Below are 6,000 nucleotides of genomic sequence, written 5' to 3' on the forward strand. Positions count from 1 at the left end.
GCAATCGCCCAGACCGAATCATCACCCCACCTCTATGTGTTTGCCCTGAAAATAATCTGTCTTTCGTGTTCTCAGGGATTCGATCCCCGAACTTTGTGCTCAGCAGTGTGCGTCTGCTTAGAACAGCAAGCTTTGTTGTTTGAAAGCCTTTTCTGTATTATATTCATTTACTAGCGGCTATTGCCCGGCCTTGCTCGTAAAAATTTTGGTGCTAATAATTTTAGATATTACATTTCCACGACTGTGGAAAATTTACATATACCCGAAACATCTAGATCTCATCTTTGATTAAAACAAAAAGTTTAAAGTGCATCGAATAAGGAACCAAATGTAGGAATCAACGGCTTCCGCCCATATTGTGGTGAGAAACTTGAAACCGAAAAATAAACTTTTGTTTTATAAACCTTTGACTCGCATTTTCCATCCAAAAGCGGTGAATTTTGCGAAAAACGTACCAAATAAATTCGCTAAAAGATATTTGAAAATGAGTTTGAAACTGGTAATAAACAACAAAAGTTGCTGATGGAGTTTTTAAAATCGCAAAAACACGTATTCATTAAGTTTTTATGTAGGGTATTTAAAATATGTTTGAAACAAATCGGACAAAACTAAAAACTTCACCAAAAAATCTAAGAATCGCACTTTATACCGAGGATGCTTTGATTTTGGGAAAAACGTGAAACACGTCTCAAATGATTTTTCACATAGATCTTTGGAAATGAATTTGAGAGCGAAACCTCACCCACCAAATCTTTGACCCCCATTTTCGCTGAGGAGGAATGGATTTTTCGAAAAGTGTGAATTTGTACAGAGATCTTTGAAAATAAGTTTGAGGCCGATAGGATTGTAAGCAACAAAGTTTCATACAAACGCTTTTCGCGATTTTCCTACACATTAAGGTGGAATTTTCCGAAAGCACGGCTTGACGAGCACCTTCATCACATAAGGTAACTAAGGGAACAGCTTCCAAGCGCTTACGGTTTGGGCTGTGCATTGATCACCAATCAGTCGGTCAGTCAGGACAAACAGTTTTATATATGGAGATTATACTTTTATTTCAACCTATGTAGTTTTCGTATTGCAACACCTTGAGGCTATATGGATGTAGACTTTGAAAATATAATACTGCTAATGCTCATATAAGCTTTATTAATCTGTTCTCATCCTCTAAGTATGTTTCCCCTCGACCAGTTAAAGCTTATCCCTCCAAAAATAAGCTCCGAATTTAATTGCATAATTAAAATCGAAGCTATGTTGAAAATTAATTAGAATTTGTTTGAGCAAATTAAAACAAGCAACTCGATTCGCGGAAACGATGGCAATTTGATTTCGCTGCCCGAGGAAATGCGCAAAAATTGTGAACCGCAATCTATAATGAATGAGTAGTCAATTACTGGAAGCAGGTCGGCCCATTGGAAGAGGGTGCGAATAAGTGGAAGCTGAACGAGCTTCATTAAAATCATTACTCGAGAGAATTGTGATGGAAATCCAATTAGAGCGTGTGAATAGAAGCAACTAGCAAAGTTGACAATGTTTGTCATCCACGCTACATTTGGTTTTATCCACTGAACACCCGATGATGCCAAGCTTAATGCCTAAATCAAGCTGTGGGTGTAGGGGGTGCGGATGGGGGTGAGGCAGCTGCAGGAGCAGCAGCTGGGCGGAGGCTCGCCGCCAAGCCTTGGCATTGCCAGGAAATTGCCGGAAATTTGCGCGTTGCGGTTTCGAATTGCGTTCAGTTGAAATCACTTAGAAATAGGCTTGAGTTTGATTTATTTTTTCATTGCGCCTATATTAAGATCTTTTTCAACTTGACCTAAAAGTGGATGCTGATACTTAGGCAGCTATAGATCTTAAATGTCTTAATTTGAGTTAAGCACTTAATGAATTTTTCAAAAGCAGCGTACAACAAAATTCAGACTGTTTCTAGAGTTCTCAGAAAAGTCGCATGCGGCTCGATTATAGCGAATTCTTGGAATTTTTCCTTTCAGCTCCAATTTCCTAGCACAAGCTTCTTATGCAATTGGTTATAAGTATAAAAGGTTGATTAAGACCACATACCCTAACAGGGCAGCAATAAATATTATAAGCTGGGTTCTGAAAGAAAATGTTAAACGGGAAGGAAGGACTTTGTATCCATATAAGTGTGTACAAACTGGGTCAATTAAAATGATTTTAAAATTTTTAAATGATAAATTTCTTGTGTTGGATATAGTTTCTTAACCCTATCTAGATTTTTTTCTGCACATTAACTATTCCACCATGGCGCGCATACGAAGTACCGCTAAAAACTAAAAACCAAAAGATAGTTAATTGAATAATAATCAAAATAATGTTTTATAATCCGAGAAAGTTCTTTGAATTATAACCGATGACTTAAAGTTTCAGTTTAAATTTTATAATTTGGCAAGTAAATTGGTTGTAGCAAATTTTCACAATTATTTTTGTTTACATTTTATGCTTTGTTTTTTATTCCGAACATATAAGAATATTAAATATTTTCTTTATACTTAGCTTTCAAGTCAAAGATAATTGCCTGAGATACAATATTATTCAAGGGGCCATATTAATATTAAAGTCTTAAACCATTCAACCTCCCAACCCTTTCTTAACCCTAATCAAATTCTAGCCTTGTGGCAGACAGACAGACTTAGCACAAAATCAATATGCCCCAAGCTTGCATTCGAAAACAGGGTATTAGCAAACGTAAACAGATAGATTTGGTAGCAAACGAATGGGCTTTAATGAATGCCGCTTGTTCTGACTTTTTTGTCCTTACCTATGTTACGCAAATAGCAACAGAATTTGCTAATCTAAACACGCACAGCAATTCGAAAGAAGTTGCACCTGCCACAGGTACATAACCCTACCCACCCCCCCCCCCCCTTTTTCTACCTCTCTCTTTGCACCACACCACCAAGGGTCATTGTTTGCTGTATGAGCGGCAGACAAAATAAGCTCGAAATGTTCGCTGAAGCAATTGAAAATCATGTGCCAGCTTTTCGCATCTACACGTAAGCCACAGCAAATTGAAGGTACTCAAGTTCATAAATTGCGCAAAATTTAATTGAAAAATTTTGTGAGATGCATGAATTTGGAGATTTTTACTTACCAAGTGTTGTATTTCTTTTTTTGTTTTATTTTTTTATATTGTTCTTCAGCTGCTGCTGCTGCTGCTGCTGCTGCTGACAGTTGCAGTTGCACGCTAAAGTTGCTTTTCGAGTGGGTTTCGCACTCGTTTGTCCTTTTTCTTCACTTTTCGTTTGGGTTAAATTCTACAGATTTTTTTTTCTAGTTGCAGCATTGTCCTGCATGGCAGCTTCTTGATTTGCGTTTTTCTTTTCTCGATTTTTTTTTTTGAGCTCTGCACTCGGAATAACTAGTTTTTCACATGATTTAACTTGCAAAGCGCAATTTGACTGGCAAGTTTTATGCATGGGCAAACTTTAAAGTTTTTGGGCGACTTTTACTTCTGCCCTTTTTTTTGGGGGGCTTTGTATTTCACTCTGTACCTTTTTTCTTGGAGCTATTTTAAGCAGCTACAATTGAAATGCTCTGTTTCGCATACATAAGCATATAATAAACACGTTAAAACAATTAAAGTTTATTAATTTTTGTGATTTTATAGTAATTCCATATTCTGTAAATGGCTGCATGTTTTGTTCAGCTACAAAAACTGCGCATACGCCATGTAACACAAGTTGTTATTTTGCACGATTCATTTCTAAAAATAGACAATAGCAAAATATTAGCTACAATATTTCTGAGCACCCACGCCTCCAATTCTTTGTAACGAAAAATATACTCGCTGCCGGAAGGCAACATACTATTTCACACCATTTATTTGATATCGTTTTTACAGCTTTGTGATCCACTTAATTCGTTTTGTTTGCTAACTGACAACGCAAAACAATCAATCGTTATTCAATTCAATTTAGTGGATAACAACAAATTGATGGCTACAATGCAGGGACTTTAAAAATCGATTGAGCCATGCCGTAAAGACGTTCAATTTACTCTTCAAATTTGGGCAAAAATAGCCTTTAGAGTTGGAATTTATTCAATTTAAATAAAAAATTAAATATAGCTTTAATTGAAAAAATTTTAAACCATTTTTTTACGCTAATTCTAGCGGTGTTTTAAGATAAATATATTTTATATAACACCATTAATACATATTAGTTTTGTAATCTACCTTTAATTTGTTTTATTGATATATTTACTTTTTAACTTTAAGCACTGTAACTTTTATTATTTTATTGTTTTTACATATAATTTTTACTTTTTATGACTCTAAAATATTTCTTTAGCTTTTAAAAACTTGAGTTCATATTTTAAGAATAGTTTTATGTTTTATAAACTATTCTATTTCTTTATTTAAATTGGTAATTTTTTCTTTGATTTAATGGTATAAATTATAAAAAGTTTTATTTTACCATTAATTTTTTAAGTTAAAATATTTTTAATAACAGTCCTTAAACGACGCACGTTTATTTACTATTTTTAATGAAGCATATTTAAGCACAATTTTTTAAAAACATATAATTTTAGTTTATTATGTATTTTACACGCTTCGCACAGTATGCACCCAAAATCTATCAATTTGCAAACACAATATGCAATGTTTGATTTATGTACAATCGAAATCTGATTTCGGTTCTGATCCGAACTATAACAGCACTTTAGCAGCTCGCTTCCGAATCGTTTGAGTTGTCGCGACAGACTAAACGGCTGCGGCCAAGTCCTCGTCGGCATTGACTCCGCGGCGTTCCGACCAACAACGATTATGTTACGTACTGTAGTGTTAGCGGCAGCAGCTTCGTCTGTTTACAGCTGTAAGGGCTTTTAACATGCATATGCGTTGGCGTTAGCAGCATCGCTTGTTTACAGCTGTTACAGCAGAGGGAGAAAGAGTGAGCGAGCGAGCGTTACAGCGCTGTTACAATTGCTGTTTGGCAATAGAAAGTGGCGCTGTTAGCTTTTGTTTTGTTTCGCTAGGTTTTTGCATTGAACTTGAACTAGTCGGCAAAAATGCTGTTGTTGTTGTGTTTTCTGCTGCTGTTAAAGCACATTTTGCCGGCAACGCTGCTCGAAGTGCTGCTGACGCAGGCGCTCTGCCCGAGACAGACCAAGATTTTAGAAAAATATTTGAATGACTTATCAAGAGTGGACAGACTAAACGAAATCAATTGTCTTGAATACGAAAATTTTTGCTAATATAACGAATTTAGCTAATATAAAAAAAAAAAACTGGAAATATCGAATAGAGTTTTCGTCTTGTTAGGGAATGTTTTAAAAACAATTATAATGATAATTTTTTTAAACTTTTCTTTAATGTTAATCTGTCTGTTAGTTCTGGGGCATACGTTTATATAATTATAAATACATTTCTGCATATTTTAATATAAAAACTTTCATTTCATGCTTAACATTAAAATCGTTGTTAGTTTTCTATATTTTACATTTTATTTTTCCTCTTTAATTAAGCAGATAATTAGACAACTTCTGTGTGCACGCAAAGCTCTTTTAGATTTCATAAGGCACATTAAACTTGAATAACCAATTTCTACTTGCCGCACGTGTCTATATTTAGCCTTAGACAAAAAAAACACATATGTGGAACACTATTGCGGTTTCAGTGCCACGTGCAACAACAAGTGGAAAGTTTTTGTGCAGCGGTCAAAATCAATTTAAAACTCGAGAACTACAAACGTGCAACGTGCGTTGCAGATCAACAAAATGCTTTAAATGCCAAAAACAAAAGCGGAAGGTAGCATTTGCTCTGTCTTGTGGGCGTGTCAGGGGCGTAATTAATGCAATCACATGTGCGCGACTCCTGCGTAAGAGAGGCCACAAGTGCAACAACAACCAGAACAACAACAACAGCTAGAACACCGACAACACCGACAACTGAGCACATTTTATGGACACTGCAATTAAGTGGGAATCGTAGAGGCGTGCTGGGGCTACATTGAGGGGTCTTAGTTTTGGCGCGTGTTC

General features: G+C 35.7%; 1 protein-coding gene across 5 annotated transcripts in view; it reads right to left on the reverse strand.

Annotated features, from left to right (window-relative positions):
* The window catches only part of TrissinR (Trissin receptor), an 81,669-nt gene extending 78,499 nt beyond the window's left edge, over nucleotides 1-3,170 (reverse strand). For all 5 annotated transcript variants that reach the window (XM_064698278.1, XM_064698277.1, XM_064698280.1 and 2 more), the window contains exon 1: nucleotides 3,113-3,170. The gene's annotated coding sequence lies outside the window, so the exon portion shown is untranslated. The remainder of the gene's footprint in view (nucleotides 1-3,112) is intronic.
* Nucleotides 3,171-6,000: the final 2,830 nt, after the last annotated feature.

This window comes from Drosophila montana, unplaced genomic scaffold (genome assembly GCF_035044405.1).
Source record: "Drosophila montana isolate Dmon_TW-CO22-7 unplaced genomic scaffold, ASM3504440v1 contig_402_1, whole genome shotgun sequence".
NCBI classification, from domain to species: Eukaryota; Metazoa; Arthropoda; class Insecta; order Diptera; family Drosophilidae; genus Drosophila; species Drosophila montana.